The sequence below is a fragment of the Protopterus annectens genome, chromosome 8.part0, assembly GCF_019279795.1.
Source record: "Protopterus annectens isolate FY-2018-M chromosome 8.part0, PAN1.0, whole genome shotgun sequence".
NCBI classification, from domain to species: Eukaryota; Metazoa; Chordata; order Ceratodontiformes; family Protopteridae; genus Protopterus; species Protopterus annectens.
This window is the reverse complement of record NC_056741.1, coordinates 254045983-254063970: the sequence shown is the minus strand read 5'-3', so window position 1 is coordinate 254063970 and position 17988 is coordinate 254045983. Positions and strand designations below refer to the sequence as shown.

The 17988-nt window shown below is 40.4% G+C and overlaps 1 protein-coding gene across 1 annotated transcript in view; it reads left to right on the top strand.

Annotated features, from left to right (window-relative positions):
• Nucleotides 1–791: 791 nt before the first annotated feature.
• The window catches only part of SLC39A1 (solute carrier family 39 member 1), a 373077-nt gene continuing 355880 nt past the window's right edge, over nucleotides 792–17988 (top strand). Inside the window, exon 1 of the mRNA XM_044079733.1 lies at nucleotides 792–1177. The gene's annotated coding sequence lies outside the window, so the exon portion shown is untranslated. The remainder of the gene's footprint in view (nucleotides 1178–17988) is intronic.

Here is a 17988-nt window from a genome sequence, read left to right as displayed (position 1 = left end):
GTAATGGGACACTTGAATGGCGGGAGTGTTGGCTGGGGTAGCTGTTTATTGGGGGGGGGGGGGCAATCCATTACCCTGCCTCATACCTCTCAACCTCCAAGGGGGAGGGGGGGGGGGCACAAAATAGCGACAATTTGTAAACGTTGTTTTTACAAACTTAGAAAGTGGATAGATTAAGAGGGTTTGATGTATCATGAAATTTCTGAAGGGTATAAAGTTTGAAACGCAGAAGTCTGTTATTATTTTTGTTTTTAATATTTAATGACTTGCCAATAATTTTCCAGAAAAATCAATATTTTATGAAAAATGGGCCAAAATTATGAGGAAAAACTCGGGACATTTTGCGAAAATCTGTACAGTTCAGAAGTATAGGGCCCCATTTGACTATGACACGGTTTTGGAAGTGAATACTTAGCGACAATTTGTAAACGTTGTTTTTACAAACTTAGAAAGTGGATAGATTAAGAGGGTTTGATGTATCATGAAATTTCTGAAGGGTATAAAGTTTGAAACGCAGAAGTCTGTTATTATTTTTGTTTTTAATATTTAATGACTTGCCAATAATTTTCCAGAAAAATCAATATTTTATGAAAAATGGGCCAAAATTATGAGGAAAAACTCGGGACATTTTGAGAAAATCTGTACAGTTCAGAAGTATAGGGCCCCGTTTGACTATGACACGGTTTTGGAAGTGAATACTTTTTATAATCATTTAAATGTTATTTTTTGGCTTTAGTCCATGGTCTTACGCACATAGTATTTCCCATAAATGAGACTGTCAAAGAGGCATAACCGTAAAATCTGAAGACATGACTTCCTTTCGATGACACACTTTCTGTTCTTCCGCTTTTTACTGTACAGAGTAAGGGTGTAATGGTCAACTAATCTTCACCAAAACAAGGCCGCCAGTTTTATTGGCATCCCGAAGTGACATTTTTTAAGATTTACACTCCATTATTTTGTGTTGTTAAACAGGACAGTTAAGAGCCCAAACAAACTACATCTCCCATCGCTCCATAGTGTCATCAAGCACTGTGGTGGATTTCCCGTAAGGAAGTAATGTGTTGAGTTTAAGATTGCATATTTGAATACGCTGGTATTACAATCATTTAGAAGAAATAAGAATTTGGAGAGGTATTGGATTTTAAAACGACCTTGGTAGAAAAGTTAGATTCGGGTAAGTACTACTAGAAACCGATTAATGAGTTGGTGTGGTGGGATTTATATGCACTTGGAGTTAATATTTACGGCCATCTTCAGTGATGTTTTTGGGGTGGTGGTTAGATTCTTTTTTTTTTCGGAACGAAGGGCAAAAAGGAATGTTTCGTATTTTCCGAAATATTATTTGTTTTTGGTTTGTAAGGAAGGTTGAAATAGAGCTACCGTTTTAACACCTTTCCCTCAACAAAAGTGGGAGTTACCACTCTTAAGAACAACATGACAGCTAATATAATACAAGTGTATAAATAAGCAGTGTTAAAGACATATGTCCTCACTTGCATTATCTTGTAGACTATCAAAGTTTAAGTAAATTGAATTTGGTACGTAATTTTCTGTGGTAGTAAACTAGCCAAATGTACAAGGCGATTGGTGTAAATGTATAATTAAATGTTTGCGCAATCACTCTGCTTCCATGCCAGACTGTAGTCATTGAAGTACGGTAGTTTGCCTTGTAGCGGACTTTCAGTCTGGTCACGGTGTTTGTAAAAGTAGCCGTTTGCTAAGGGATACCACAGAAGCGCAGATGTTAATGTTGCATCTTGTAATTATCAGACTGACGCAATTACGTTTCATAGTTATGCAAAATGTTGTAAGATAACCTTGTATTATATCTCTCAAGTCCCTTGTTCAGGAGGCGGAGACATCGCCAAAATAATGGAAGAACAAATGGCCACAGTCCGGGACGTGTTTAAATTCTGTGGCATCAGTGATTGTTTCAGTAGAAAAAAGTTGAGGAACAGCAAAATATGAGGCAAAATCAGAGGCCTTTGAGATAGATGTGTATTATGTTGAAAAATCTGTCTAAACTTTGTCAGTTTTATGCCAGGAGTAACAGCCCACCCCTTGACATGGTAAATTGGTCTCCAACTGTATTTAGGGTTGGCACCTTTTCAAAAGACTGAAGTGGGACATTTTTTGTAGAAAAGTGAGATTTTGCAAAACAGAACAGAGCATACCCACGGCCATTATTACAAAGGACAGAACATCGCCTTTTGCCTGAATAAAAGTTTATTCTTGCAGCATTAGAGTTGCTTGTGATATTTCATATAACATTTAGGTGTTTCAGATACAAAATAACTATTTTGTACAACTGAGAAAACTTATGAAATATTTTTTGTTTTAAAGTCTCAGGACATTTGCCATTTTTTTTTTTTTAGTTTTTTTCACAGGACAGAGCTGCCCAAAGAGGGACAATCCCTCATAAAGATGGACAGGTGGTATACCTAATTGTATTGTTGGTAATTGGGTACAGTTAGTGGATTGTGGCTGGGAGGAATGGGCTAGAGTAGGTAATGTCCAAAAGTTCTGTCCCAAGGGTAAGTGGGTTGTTGCTATTGCACAATTATCTTTTAGGGACCACTAATGACATAACAGCTTGTAAGGGAGCAAAACAATTTAGGTGACAGAATGCTTAACAGTGCAATTTGTGAGATTATAAGAATTACAAGGCAGGTAAGTCTAGAGAGACCATTTACCCCTTGCCATTACCCATACTGATGATGTACCTCCTGTTCCAGAAGGACAAAACAGGTGCAGCTAGGAATAAGTTTGTAGATGCATATCCATTTGTTGGGGTTCATCTTGAAGGATGTGAGGGTGTCATTGCATTTTTCACATGTAAAAGAAATGTGCCCCAGAGGTGGGGTAAATGTTTTAAATATGTTTTATTTGTATGTTGCTGAAGATCTTTAAATCCTTGTTTTGAATCTTTGTGGAGCTGTTTGTCTTGTGGAGATGCAAGAGATCAAGGAGTGTTGGGTCCTTAATGGCATGTAATGCAAGACATACATGTCTGAGTCTGTAAGCCTCTGATTATGGAGAGATGTTTCAAGCATGTAGTGGTAGCTAAGTGGCAAGACAGGCTTGAGAGCTTTCATTTAAGGCTTTGGAAGATTAATGAGACTGCATCACATCTACAGCTTTGCATACATGCTGGCAGGGTTTGAAATGTAGGTTTATTTTCTCTCAATGCATGGACCTCGTTGTCCCCTTGTTGGCAGTCTCACTAGCTATGATGATAGTAGAGGCTGAGGGTGAACAGACTAGATTCAGTGGCTGAAAGGTAAAAGCTGATGAGGTGCAAAAAGGAATGCAGTAAGTCAGAAAGTGGAAAATCTCTTGGTGATTTATGACTGTGATCCGTTCATTCTCTCTCTCTTGTTGATCTGCCATGCAGTAATATAGTTAAGGTTTGATAATGTGTTGCTTAGGTTGGCTTGATCTCTCTCTTTTGTTTTTTGTTTTTTTTTTTGTCACAGATGCTTGTAATTGGTTCAAAAAATGTCTGTAGACATTTTAAACCTGCTTTATTACTGAGCAACACGTGCAGTTATCTTTTGTAGTATAACTTTTATGAAAATCCTCCACTTAGTTGCATACATAGAACATTTTGTCACCATTCCTTTTAGATTAAACATAGTCCCTTTACTAGGGTAAAATGTTATGTCTGTGTCTATTTGATGATGTCTGTTAGATGAAAGGGCAAGTTCAGTAGTTGTGCATTGCACAGCCCAACTGCAGATAACTAATCAGTTTCTTCATTAAGGATTCGACATTTTGGAACTTCAGACACTAATTTGTATGTTTGTCTGTTGGGTAGGATCAGCACACTGTTCAGGACTGGAAAATAATTTTCTAGTTTTGGCATTTTAACACAGTGTCTAGCAAATATAAATTCATTTTCTTCTTCAAAGTGTTTACTGTCTTTTAAGCAAAGGTCTGTATCATAGTTAGAATGCCTCCTGTTTTGCAATTCCTGAATTGTTTCCTTAAAGTCAAGAAGAAACGGGACCTAGCTTGCTCATAAGAATTCATGGAGTCTGTTTAGGATCTTGCCTAGGTATACCTTAAAGATGTACTAAAATCCTCTCCGTTGAGTAACTTGCCTGCCATATTTGCCATGCTACAACCTTTGCAGGTCTTTTTCCTTTCATGCAGTGCCAGTCAAACGGTGTTTCATGAAGTCTGGTTTGGTTCATGTATTTCTACTCAAGAACAGTTGTACAGGTCATTATCTTGTAGAACAATTCAATGTTCTTTGTGTTATCAGAAATTGGAATTTCATCCTTGCTAAACACAATTTTATTGGTATCAACACCCTTTTCTCCATTTTGTACATGGGGACTGGGTTTTGCAACATTTCTGTACGAGTTCAGGGGGTCTGTACAAAATCTTTGAGCTAAACCGTTGGTAGCTGGATGTCCTGGTGTAGTAGTGGACTAGATTATTCCAGTTTGGTAAATGAAACTGTTATGTTCTTGTGCACATGTCTAAAATGCTCACTCTGCCTTTCTAGTAATCGGCAAATCATCCAAATGCTATGTCTAAATTCTTGAATAAGTTTTTCATTATCTTTAAAAAATAGCTGCAGTACTGACTCTCTAGATGGTAGTCTGTTAAACGCAAACAATCTTCTTTGTCTAGTAATTGTAATACATTTTTTAGAATTGCCATAAAGTGCTATTTATCAGTTAAAAAGCAGCTTCTACCCTATATTTAAATTCACTCCACTCACTTTTGGTTTAGAAACTTTCATCTGATGTTGTAAATCTTTGTTCATTAATTACTAATAGGACCTCGGTTATGTCCTTGGAACCGATATGGCCGTTTCCAAGCTCATGCTAACCAAAAACTCTCAGGTAAGACCTACCCATAATGTCCCTCTCCTAGTTACTCCAGATCTCGTTTGCCACGTTCCTAGTCAGGCGTGCTAGCCATCTCTCTCTCTCAAAGCTAAGTAGAAAATTATTTTTAAGACAGTTTCTCTTCAAAATTGTTTATTTTTTAGTCAAGTTAGCCTTTTCTCATTGTCGCCTATAACCTAGTCCTATTTCCTACCCTTTACCATGGTAATTTAATTTTTACCTCTGTTGGTACTGTCCCTCTCTCCTGCCTTTGACAGGTCCTTCCTTACCACTTGTGGTATTTTTTAAATACCATCATTGATATTCTCTCCCCTAATTTGTTTTTTCTATAGGATAGCCTTGTTACCTTACTATGTCAGACAAAGCTAAGTTGGGATTTAAACAGTGTGACAAGTGTGGGAGTAAGATGCCTAACTCGGATACACATGCTCGTTGTGTCTACTGTTTGGGCGTGGATCATATTAAAGCTGACTGTGACATTTGTGCTAGTTTTAGTAATCGTACACTAGCAGAATGTAAAAATAAACTTTTATTTTAAAGGGTTTACTCAAGACACCTTTTTTTGGAGGCTCTCTCTGGGTCGGAGGTCTCACCCCCTCCAAAGACCAAAAAACATAAGGTAAAATGGAGTCACTTGGTTCCTGCATCTCCATCAGTTACAGAACCGAGTCGGCTCCGTGCTTCACCGGCACTCTTGGCGCAGACCTCTGTGCCGTCCATGATATTCAGCCCTATTTTGGTTCCAACCTCGGCACCACTGACTTCGGTGCTGTCCTTGGATCCCACATTGGTTCTGATGACTGCATCTGCTTCAGCACTATCCCCGGCCACTGCTCCAAAACTCAAATACCTGCCAAGGACAAGATACTCTTCAACTTACGACCCTTTTTTGGGGCAAAGGTTTAGCCCCTTTCTAGAAAGACTTGATTTTCCTTCAGCAGCCTCCTTTAGATCCACTAGGAGTTTTCTGAATTAGATCTAGTGCGGGTTGTGGACCAACTTCTGGCAGCTAGGGGATTGCCCATTCCAGCTAGACCTTCTGTCTCTCTTGGCTCAGAATCTTTTACTACATCTTCCCCTGTTTATCCTCCTCCGGCCTCTACCCAGATCCTGGAGATCTCAGTACCGATGTCCACTCCGGTGCATACTGTCTTGGCTCCGACAGCAGTGCTTCCCCTGTCGGAACTGACCATCCTTGTTGCATCGGCTCTGGTGGAGCCAATGCTCTCTTGGAGCAGTGCTTGGACCATCCGTACCTTGGTACCTTGCCCGGTGCCTATTTTCTCAATGGCGCCGTCTATGTCCACGGCTCCGGTTTCCAGTTCTCTCAGAGCTCCTCACCTGGAGGTGGGCTCCTCAGGGTGGGGTGTGACCCCCGGTTCTGAGGTTGTCCCTCCTGGTTCCGGGTTCCCATCCCTCCGCGGGTGGGTATGCTGTTCAGGTGATGGGAGAGGGTCCTTCACTCCGAAGGCTCACAGTTAGCACCAGTGACATCAGTATCAGAACCCCCCCCCCCAGCATGCACCTCTCCCAACCCTCTATTTCGGGACCCAGGCACAGGAGTCACAAGAACCCCCTTTGAAGGGAACCTCTTCTCCGGAGTCCTCCTCAGAAGATCCCACTGGGGAGCCACCCCAGAAAAAAACGGTGCAAGAGGAAACCCCTTGATTCACCGGAGGAATCCATCACCAAAGACACTGATTGCGATGAGGGGGAAGGGTCCCCACGGTCTCCCCCAGATGACGTCTCATTCGGAGACATTCTGGAAATCCTCAAGCAGCGGGGAGACTGGAAGTCCTCTAACCCTTCTTTTGAGGAATCAGTGTTCTTGCAGGCCCTCTGTGCCTGGCCATCTACTTCCTGGGTGACCCCACCAGCAGATGACCTTGTCAAACTCATTGTGCAGTGTGCCTGGAAGGCCCCGAACAAAGTAGAACCTGTCCCCCGGAGGCCAGACAAAATTTTATCTACACCTGAAGACCAGCCCCACTGGTCCAAACAGTTGACAGTTGATTCTGTGGTCGTGGCGGTGGCCACCAAGACAGAACTGGCAGAAGATAGTTCCACTGTCCATCCTCCAAACAGGGAGTCCCAGACCATGAACAGACTAGGGAAGCGAACCTATGCTTCAGCAACCTTCGCCATTCGGTCGTTGAACTATCTGGCACACTTTATTCACCTCCAAAGAGACCTAATTTCCGAAATGTCTTCCTCTTTGGTGGGGGTACTGCCTGATGAGGTGTGTGATACTGTCGCCTCGCAGCTAGGTAGCCTTGAATCCATCTCAAACTCCTTGAGCTGCTGCATCAGGCATTGTCATGAGATGTAATGCTTGGATGCGATTGTGTGACTTCGCAGACCTCTAAATCTTCCTTTGTCAATGCATCTGTCGATGAATCTGCACTTTTTGGACCCAAAGTACGAGACAATCTTGCACATAGTGCGAAAGATAGACAGACCTTGTCTGCTGTGGGCATACGCTTCAGAGGTCCTATTCCAGTAACCAGAAGGGAGGAAAAATGTGGTTCAAGAAATCCCAAAGATCTTTTTGTGACACTCATGAACAATACCCCCGTGGCAGAGGGGGCAACTCGTATGGAAGACACCACTTTCAGGGAAGAGGGGGCCACATAACCAGGGTGCTAGAGATTTATTCTCTGGCAGACCCTACCAGCGCTCCTGAGAAGCGGCCCAATTGCTTTCCTCTGGAAGCAGTCGGGGGTCATTTTTCTCTGCATCTACCAGCCTGGCATCTTATTACTACCGATTGTTTGGGTGCAGAGAATAATATCCAGAGGCTACCAAATATCATTTGATTTAACTCCCAGACCCGTCAAATGAATCCCCGATGTACCACCCAATCAGAGAGAATTAGCAGTCTTAGAAATAGAAAAGCTGCTAAGCAAAAGAGTCGTCCAACCAGTCCCACCAGACCAGACAGGATCCGGGTTTTACTTGAGGTTCTTTTTATTGCCAAAAAAGACAGGGGACTGGAGACCAATCTTGGATCTCAGCCTATTGAACAAATTTATCAAACCTCAAAAATTCCGGATTGTCATGGTACAGTCCATTCTTCCCTTCCTAGGGAGGGGCAAGTGGATGTGCTCTATAGACATCCAGGATGCGTACTACTACATAAAGATGGATCACCACTCCCGGAGGTTTCTCCGCTTCCGGCTGGGAGCCAGTCACTACCAGTTCAGGTCACTGCCATTCGGTCTCTCGACAGCCCCCTGAGTGTTCACCAAATGTATGGCAGTTGTGGTAGCTCATCTTCGATGATTTGCTCCTTACTGCTCCGACCAGGAATCTCCTAGTCCACAGCCTCTATTACACTCAAGGTCTCGCTCTCCACTTGGGGATTACAATCCACAAAGTCAAATGTCCCCAACAAAGACACTGGAATTTATTGGAGCAGTCTTCAACACTACATCCTGTCAAGCTTCTCTTCCCTCTCACTGGCTTTTGAAAATAAGACACCAAATCCAAGACCTTCTTCCTCAGACCTATGTACCAGCACGTCTTGTACTGCAACTCTTAAGCTCCATGGCAGCTGCCATTACATTAGTACCACTGGCGAGGCTGCACATGAGAATCCTGCAGTGACTCCTTTCCGCACAATGGTCATTGCTAACTCGCCTACTCGACCACATAATATGTCTTACAAACCACTGCAAGGAAGAAATGCTATGGTGGATGAAGCCACAAACGAATATTTGGTGTCGACCGTTCTGTCTTCCCATGGCCACGGTGACCATGGACGCTTCCCTGTTAGGGTGGTGGGGGGGGGCATTTCCAGGGAAAGACTGTCCAAGGCACCTTGTTCCCCATGGAGGCCAATTTGCACATAAATGTCCTGGAACTGAGGGCAGTTCTGTTAGCGTTGCAAGCGTTCCATGCATCCCTACCCTCTGGGACCATTGCAGTTCAGTCAGGCAACATGTCAGTCGTCTGGTGTATCAACAAGCAAGGCGGAACCAGGTTTTACCCCCTGTGTCAGGAAGCCATGAGGATTTGGCACTGGGTGATAGTGTCCAACCGCTTTCTTATAGCAAAGCACATTCCTGGGAGTTCCAACCTTATTGCGGACAATCTGAGCAGGAACATCCTGATGCCTCACGCGTGGTCCCTCAATCCTGTAACAGCAGATCGGATCTTCCAACGCTGGGGCAAGCCTTGCTGTGACCTTTTTGCTTCCCCCCTAAACTACAAATGCAGAAGCTATTTTGCCCTGATCCCCCCCCTCAGGTGGAGCCACCGAGGGACACTGTAACACATGATTGGCTCCTATCTCCAGAAAGCTCATAGGCTGAGAAGCAAAGTGATCCTCATTTCCCCCCTACTGGCCCCATCATGTCTGGTTCCCGTTTCTATGGCCTTGTCTGATTCACAGCCCGTGGATCCTGGATCATTCCAAAGACCTGTTATCTCACCCTCAGGGACTGATTCATCTGAACCTGCACAGTCTCAAGCTCACAGTTTGGTTCTTCCACTTCCAGTGATTGCCAGGCTGCCTGACATCTCATCTCCTGTTCGTGAAATTCTGCTGGCTTCACACAAACCTTCCACCAGGAAAGTTTATTCTAGTAAATGGACTAGGTTCTGTCTTTGGGCCAAAGATCAGAATTTAGACCCTTTTTCTATGTCTATTCAAAAGATCCTACAATACCTGACTACTCTCTTACATGCAGGGGCCTCAGCATTGACGATCACTGTACATTTAGCAGCTATCGCCAATTTTCATAATGGACTTGATAATTCTTCAATTATGTCACATCGCCTATGCAAGACCTTTTTGAAAGGAGTATTACATGTCAAGCCATCCTTAGAACCCTGGGACTTGACTTTGGTTCTTCATTCTCTCACAGGTCCTCCTTTTGAGCCCTTTGATTCATGTGATTTAAAATTTTTGTCATGGAAAACCTTACTTCTAGTAGCACTTACTTCAGCGAGAAGAGTATCTGAGCTGCAGGCCACGAGTGTCGAGATCAAACTTGATCTTCCACACGGATAGGGTGTCCCTTCGTACCGACCCTTCTTTCTTGCCCAAGGTCATTTCTATTTTTTCCATTAACCAATATATTGAACTGCCCGTTTTCTTCCCTCAGCATTCTAATAGAGGGGAGTACCTTTTTGCACACCCGTGATGTGCATCGGCAGCTTCGTTGTTATTTGGACAGGACATAATCTTTCAGAAAAACAGATCAATTGTTTGTGGCCTTTGCAGGACCCAGATTGGGTAAACCTGTTTCCAAAGTGACTGTATCTTCCTGGCTTAGAAATGTCATTACCTTTATCTACCAGCAGAATAAGCTATCCTTACCTTCCAGAATAAAGCCCCATTCTACCAGATCTATCGCTATTTCTCTAGCATTTCATTCCAGAGCCTCTATGGATGATATCTGTGCAGCAGCCACTTAGGCAAGCCCTCATACCTTTATCTCTCATTACAAATTGGATTTGGCCTCCAGGGGACGAGCATCTTTTGGTTCTTTGGTGCTCAGGAATATCCTTCCTTAGGGCCACCCAAGACTCGAGTAGCTGGGGACTTGGTCCTGTTATTTAATGAACAAAGATTTACAACATCAGATAAAGAAGTTATGCCTTACCATAACATTCCATCTATGTTGTAGATCTTTGTTCATTCATTACTTCCCGCCCTCCTTCCCCCTACCTGGACTACTGGTGGACTTTAGGAACTCCTGGTTAGGGTATTTGCTCAGACAGAGCCTTCTACTATTTTTTCTATTACTACGTTTATTATCGAAGGGCGGGCAAACTCGATCTGGAGTAACTAGGTGAGGGGCATTATGGGTAGGTCTTAGCTGAGAGTTTTTGGCTGGCGCGAGCTTGGAAACGGCCGTATCGGTTCCAAGGATGGAACCGAGGTCCTATTAGTAATGAATGAACAAAGATCTACAACACAGATGGAACGTTATGGTAAGACATAACTTTTTTTTTCCCAGCTTGACATAGGTTTCTGCAACCAATCCTCATCACCCAGGGCAAGGTCGCTACCACATTTCAGAGACAAATAATTTAGTTTCATACCTTATTGTAGCCATTGTTTCAGCAAACATGAAGAACCTGTTGACTGTGTATGTTTTAAACTTCATATTAGTATTTCATATGCATTTTTTGGGAGTAGTGAATAAAGTTTTTTTCTCACAGTAATGTATACTGCTGCTGTTGTATGAGTCCCTCTGTCAACTTTATTTATCATAAAGATAGATCTGAATTTTCCCTTTGTGGTTAAAGCATTGAAAATGTTAGCAGTTCAGTTTCACTTTTGTATTCTTTTTAATTCTTTCATTATATATTATTTTTCACCAGGGACTTTTACTTGTCTTGAAGTACATTACAGCAACGTGCTGTTTTTGTTTCCCATTTTTCCATGGCTGGGGGATTACAGACTTGCAGGGTGTTGTTTTTTCTTTTCTTTCTTACTGTTACATAAGTAGAAAAAAGTTTTTTTTTTTGTTTTACTGTTATTTGCTTGTGTAGCCAGACAGTGAGTACCTTGTACTACTATAACTTTTTTTGAACAGGAACAGTAATCATTTATGACATAGGCAGTCATGCATTTATATGAATGAAAACAGACCATATTGGCATATTTTTAGTTGCAAACATTATCTATCACTTATAATTTACTAAGTCACTGTCAGTCAAACATTACATAGCTCTTACAAATCCTGCCTTCTTTTAAACCTCATTCCTCCTCCAGAATGTTATTCTGCATGCATTGTTCCCACAATTGCCATTTTTTTATGTAATTCGCTCCTACCATTTACTAAAGATCCCATTTCCAGTTATTTTTCTCTGTTGGTATATTTACTACTTGTAGTATAGTTGATTTAAGCCACGGTGGTGCAGCGGTAGCATTGTTGCCTCGCAGCAAGAGGTTCTCCCGTTCGATTCTCGGCGGGAGCGCCTTCTGTGTGGAGTCTGCATGTCCTCCCCATGGTTGAGTGCCATTCGAAAGACATGCGTAGAATGGGCGTGCCTTCGTTGAAGGTTGGGCGTCGAACTGGCACCTCGGCACCCGTAAAAAATCTACTGCCAATCATTAGCGGACCGGAGTTCCACTGTGGCAACCCCGAAAGAAGAACAACAAAGTATAGTTGGTTTAAAATTTGATTTCCATTTTCTAGTAATTGCTTTTTGGCAGCCACCATAATTTGACTCCGCAAAGCCTTACTATGTTTAGGCAATTCCAATTCTGTATCATAGCTCAAAAAATCATTTCCTTAGTTATACCAATTTGCTCAGCCAGCATTTCCGACAGAGTAATTTGCAGGGAATTTTTAAAGTCTTGTCAACTCATTACACTTTCAAAAAATATGTTCCCAATTACCTCTTTCTTCCCCGTCACACCTCCAACATTTGTTGTCTACCAGAGGAAAAATTATTTGGAGTCTACGTGAGGTATAAAAATACCTATGTAAATACTTCCAAACAAAGATCATAAATCTTTTAGACTTTGTTGCATATTTGGAAGTCATACATATATTCCCCATTGTTTATTTATGAATTGCTTAGCCCATCCTTTCTAACATCCTCCGATTTCTTTTAGTTATCATGCAATATTCTGTAATCTCTACTAATTATTCCTTTTTTAACAGCAGCTTCTGTTCTAGATTATACTAAAAACTTTACCAGTCCTGGTCTTTCACTTTATCTCCCCCTATTTCTTTCTGTTTGCCTATACTCTGCCTTCGCTATCAAGGATTGATAGCAATCTGAAGCCTGCAGTCCAGGCACATTATTGGACTCTTCCCATTCTATTATCTTTTCCTCTCTAATTTGCTCCCAATACCTTGGTTCCTTTGCTAGTTTACTCCAATAAATTCCAGCCCCCTATTGCCTGTATCCCTAATTGCAATAATCCGTATTGGCAGAATCTCCTTTCTCCATTCTCGTGTTGGCTTAGTTCGTAGAATACTTTCTGCTACTTTATAAGTATAATATTCTGCGTGATTACTGTTATTCTCCTTAAGGATCTGCAATCAAAATCCCAGTCTTACCTTGTTTCTTGAGCTTCCTTTCTGTTTCATCATCATCATCATCCATTTCCACTTTGAATTACAGCTTTCTGCTTGTGCTGTGTATAGGAGCCTTAACTGTGTAATGCTGAAATACCCCTTCAATTCAGATAATCCCAAACCACCTTGTTCTAGTGGAAGGCTCAGCTTATCTCACTTAATTCTTCCCATCTTCCCCTCCCAGATAAAATCTTTCAAGTCTTTATTAACTGCTATCCACAACTTCTTTTCTGGTTGAGAAAAATATGCCTGACCTGTGTATAAATCTAAAGGGACTAAAACATTTTGACTGCTTGTATCTTGTTGCCCACCATATCCATAAAACAGAGCTTTCAGTTTCTCAATTTTTGTATTATCTTTTGTTTAGTCTCTTCCCACGTATCCTTAGCTGCTATAGCAGAATCCTTTTTAATCCATACTCGTATTTCGTTCTGTCATGTCCCCATGTTGTTGTGTCTTTTGGCTTTTCCCGGTTAGGGATCACCACAGGGGAACTACGGTCCGCTAATGATTGGCTGTTGATTTTTACATGCCGAGTTGCCAGCCCTGACACACAACCTTCAACGAAGGTACACCCATTCACGCATGTCTCCACACAGAAGACGCTCTAGCTGAGAATCGAACCGGACAGCGTCTTACTGTGAGGCGACAACGCTACCGCAGCACCACCACCGCGGATAACTGTCATGTCCCCATAAATATGGGTATTGCTGAACCAATTTGCATTGTGGGCACATACTTTGGAGCTGTTGTCTGTTTTACCTTCATTAATTTTGTATCTCTAAAAGACTTGAAACTGTCTCAGAATATTCCACAACACTGAAATGTCATGTCCTTTTCTGGTTTTATCAGGTATTAAACAATATCATATGCAAATAAAGCCAGCTTTTCTTGACTACCATACCAGTTATGTTATTGAATTTTTTAATACCTTATTTTCTTTGCCAATGGTTCTAAATATAACACAAATAAAGGTGAAAGAGGACACTCCTGCCTGGTTCCTCTGCTAAAACAGTGGAAACCATCCAGTTTAATTTTTGCCTCTGATTCCCTTATATGTTCTCCTAATCAACCTTCTAATTGAAATGAGCCTATATGAAGCTGGATCTGATGGGTCTTTTCCATCTTTAGGTATTACAGGCACCACTGCTTTCTTTTAGGATGTTGGTACTTCTCCTCCTTTTAAAATGTTGTTAAACAAAACCTTCCAGATCTTTATCAGTTTTTTTCTCTCCTAGCTTCCAAACTTCCACAGGAATACCATCTATTCCTGTGGACTTTCCTATAGATTGGTTATACATCACCATTTTATCTCATTTCCTCCTATCCTGACTGTAGTTAAGCCCCATCTACCTCTAACCTTGGCATATTTAATTTTTCCATAAACATTTCCATTTTTACCTTCTCTTGATTTCCACATTTCTCTGCTTTATGCAGATTTTCATAAAATTTCCAAAACATTTCTAGTACCTCTACAGGATCTCTTATCTTCCTTGTTATAGGCTGCCTAAGCTTGCCAACAACTCTCTACTTTCTGTTGCCTGAGTCATTATGCTAACATTTTTTGTGCTGTGCAGTTATCAAAAAACAGTTGCATAACAGCAGTCTTTCTAAACACATTCAAATTATCGAGGTAATCCCTTACTTTCTGTTTAGCGTTCTGCAATTGCTCCTTTTCTTATTCTGTGAGATTCCCCCTATTGTTCAATACTTTAACCTTTGCCAGTCCCTCCTAAATAATTTTTTACTTCTTAACTATATCTCTCCCTTTTATTTCTACCCTATTTTTAAACTCCACTTTAATTTTATCCCATTCTTTAGCTATATTTTCAGAAGAAATTTCAGTCTTCCCTAATAACTCCCTAATAGTTTCCACTACCCATTCCTTAAATTCCTCACTTTTTAACAGGTAGTTGGGAAAGCTCAAGTGTCTCATTTTTTTATTACTCTGCATTTTTATTTTAGTTGTTATTGGCACATGATCTGAAATAGTTATTGGATGTGTCAAAACTTTCAATTAAATGCACATGTTCCTGTCAAATATAATTTCTGTCTAGCCTAGCCCAGTTTTTGCATCTTAGGAAATAATATGTAAATTTAATCTGAACTCTTACTACTGAATTCACATCTTCTGTGACAAATATTTTCATAAATTTCTTCAAAAAATCTACCCTTTTTTGTTATATTTTCCCTTTTGCCCCCCCCCCGAGTAAACCCTCAATGCTATAAATCAAATTCCAGTTCCCATCTGTAAATAATATTCCTTGCTGAAAATGGATTATTTCTCCCAGAAGTTTCTTAAGCTCCATTATAACAGTTTTAGGATGAATATAAATACATGCCAGTGTAATCCATCTCCCTTGCTTTTGTAGCCTCTTAGTGCTATAAATCTACCCTTATTATCTTTTTCCCCCTCTTCTGTCACTAGTCCTCTTGCAATTAATATAAGTACTCCCCTTTTTCTTTGTCCCAGATATTCTGCTGAATAACCATCCTGAAATCATTTTTTTATTAAATTCAGGTGTTCATTTCTTTCCAGATGTGTCTCCTGTAGCATGGCCGTTTGCAATGTACATTTTTAATACAGTTCACTATTCTTTCTTTTTTGTATTTATATGCGAGGCCATTTATATTTAAAGGTAATCTAGAAAGTGCTTTCGGAATTTTGGTTTTCGCCTTCATAGTCTTGAGTTACTGAAATTCGAGATTTCAGTAATTCAAGATTATGAAGTGAAACCAAGAAAAACATATCTGGTTTTCTTGGGTCATGCTGTTTTGTCCAGACTTTTCTTTTATACATTGCATTGCCTACATTTCTTAAAATTAAACAAGGTAAAAGAAAGAAAAAGGAAAAATAGGGACATCTATTTACTTTAGTATCCCTATTACACTCGAAAATAACCGAGAAAGCTTTACTTTGTAGCATACAGGTTATGTCAGGCATTATAAAATACTACTGTTAATGACAATTTTTTTACTTAAACTCCTTCCTACCTCATCCCCTCTCTCAAATGTTCTTCCAAACATTAATGGCATGAAATATGGCATATACATTGGAGCCCCTGCAAGTTTAATAAAGTCAAAGAAATCCAGTATTTCCAGATTTTCTTGTTCTGTCATGTTTCACAAATATAATTTGGAATCCCACATTTATTTGTCGGTGTCTGAGTTGCTGGTTTTCTTTCTGTTGAACTCCATCTCCCAAATCCCATCTCTGTTTCATTTCTGTCAAGTGTCCCAGTCTTCTAGTCAACCCTTGTGCTTTTTTCTCTCTCTCTCTCAAGCATTTTTCTTTGAAACATTGTAAAAGGTTTCACTGGCACAGTCCCTCTATGGGCTTTATTATCAGAAGAACAAGAAGCTGAATCTTCTTCGGTTTGATAACTCACTTTGTTGGACAAACTTTTGTATTTCCTCCTTAGCATGTTCTGTATCAAAAAATGATTTTGACCCTCCAGGAGAGAATATTCTGAAAACAGCTGGATACAACAGCTTGAATCTCGCGTCTCGACATTCCCTGAATACTGAAGTAAATTTACTCCTCTTCTGTCAGTCTCACAAACACTCTTCTGTCTCCCACTTTTAGTACTTTGTCCTTCTGCCATAGTTTTGTCAGAATCAACTGTTTCTGCTGGTAAGATTGCATCTTTACTATTAAAGGTCTAGGTTGGTTTCTCATGGCCAGGTTTGGAGCATACACACTATCTGCTCTTTCAGTTAGCAACTCCTGCTGTGGAATACCAGTCTAGTTGCGTATTTGTGTTTTCATAAAATTAATACTGTCTGTTCCTTGCATCTTCTCTGGTATGGCATAAACTGTCAGGTTTTCCTAGGTGCTTTGTCCTCTAATTCTATTATTTTTTTTAAACATCTGTTCTAGAGCAGTCCCATTCTCAGCCAGCCATTTTTTCATTTCCACGTGTGATTTTTGTTTTGTAGTTTTATCACCTCATCTGAATATCTGTTTAAACCTTCTTCCATTTTTTCCAGCGTTTTGTAATTTGAGTTGGTATACTCTGTGTTTCATTTATTTTTAGCAACTCTGAGTACATTCATTTTATTGTTTCCTCTAGGTTACTGGATGTCATCTCTTGCACCAGAGCTGGAGCTTGCACTTTTTGCTGAACAGCTGCAGAATTCTTTCTAGTTGGTGTTCTGTCCTTACCTTTTGTGACTGATTTATCTTTCATGTTCTCTGAATTTCTTTTTTGCTTGCATCAAGGCAGTGCATTTACTAGCCAGTTACTAAAATTTATCCAAAAAGAGAAGTTCATTTGCTGTCTTTTCTGAGTTTCTGTTTTCACACTGGGAAAGCTGAAATTTAATCTATTACTCAGTATGCAGCCATCTTGGAAGTCCATCGTACTTAACTTGTGTCTCTGTTTGCAGTTCTTTCTGAAATGAATTTAATGTTTCTGTTTGACAGTCTTCGTTACAAACACCATTGATGAATCTGTCTGTGCTCCATTCAGATTTCCTCCAGATTCAGAGTTTAGAACACACTTTTTTGGTTCAGTGGTATTTTGCTTAATAGAGTCACTGGCTTTTGAATGGTTGAAATTTAAGTGTAATCTTCACATATTTATAAACTGTTTTGGCTCACAAGTCCCTTTAATATTTTCATAGTCTATGAATTGGCTTTATGTTCATGTTTTTGTGGCTAAACTATGTTCTGTAGTAATCCATATGCAGATACATCTATTAACACTGGATAATTATGTTTTATCCGAAGCTGTGCCTTTTTTAAAAATAAAATTGTGCTTTATGTGTACAGATCATATCATGGTCAGCTTAACTTAATTTCTTTCCAACTGAGTTATTCTTTACCAGGCTTTCTTTAAAGTTTAGAGCCACGTCTTCATATTTTTCTTTCTGTTTTCTATACCACTTTACAAACATATGGACTTTTGTAGAATAACCAGTTAACCTAAGCACCATTCCTTTCGGAAGAAACCAGCGTTGCTGCTGAACAGCTCACACCTACCATCGGAAAATATGCTAATTTCTCCTGAATAGCAATTGGAAGTCAGGATTTAACCCTGGATATTAGGAAAAAAGAGGCAACAGGTGCACTTGAC